Raw genomic sequence first — 591 nt, 5'->3', positions numbered from 1 at the left:
AAAAGCAAAATCTGATCCCACGTGGTCCCTCGTGATGCATTTCAGATGCCAAAGTGTAATCCATCTCAACTGGATTCAGGCAGTCTGGATATACCGTATGAATAGAAACAGATTCTGAGCAGTCAGTGAAACAGGGTGCCTCAAGCTGGACTGCTGTGTTTCTATAAATCCTGGGCATGTCTATTAAATGTTCATCTGTAGCTCCAACATGCCTTTCAAATTGCTGTTTGCTTTATCCATATACCTATACTGCTCATCTGAAAAAACTTAAACATCGGGGGTAAGCTCTTATTCCAACCTAACAGAAGAGTTAAGACCTCATCCGCAGTCAACAGTAGGATTAAATCCACAGTGATCGACAGGAACAGCTGGTCAAGCTAAGAGAGGTCCTATTTAATGGAGCAGTAAAAGCCTGGACATGGTCTATCTTCATAGAAATCATGCATGAGGTGGAAGTCATGCCGTCTTGTTCTCAGCATGTAGAATATTGTAAAGCAAGCTTGTCAGTATAAATTTTGCTTGAAACCATGCCACACTTCCACTTCCTCTGCACTTTAACATATGCTCAGATCCGCTCTTCACCACCGCTGA

General features: G+C 42.5%; 1 protein-coding gene across 5 annotated transcripts in view; it reads right to left on the bottom strand.

The window, feature by feature from the left end:
• The window catches only part of col26a1 (collagen, type XXVI, alpha 1), a 22423-nt gene that overhangs the window by 4500 nt on the left and 17332 nt on the right, over positions 1–591 (bottom strand). The window lies entirely within an intron of this gene.

This window comes from Monopterus albus, unplaced genomic scaffold, assembly GCF_001952655.1.
Source record: "Monopterus albus unplaced genomic scaffold, M_albus_1.0 scaffold328.1, whole genome shotgun sequence".
NCBI classification, from domain to species: domain Eukaryota; kingdom Metazoa; phylum Chordata; class Actinopteri; order Synbranchiformes; family Synbranchidae; genus Monopterus; species Monopterus albus.
This window is presented reverse-complemented; position numbering and strand designations above follow the sequence as displayed.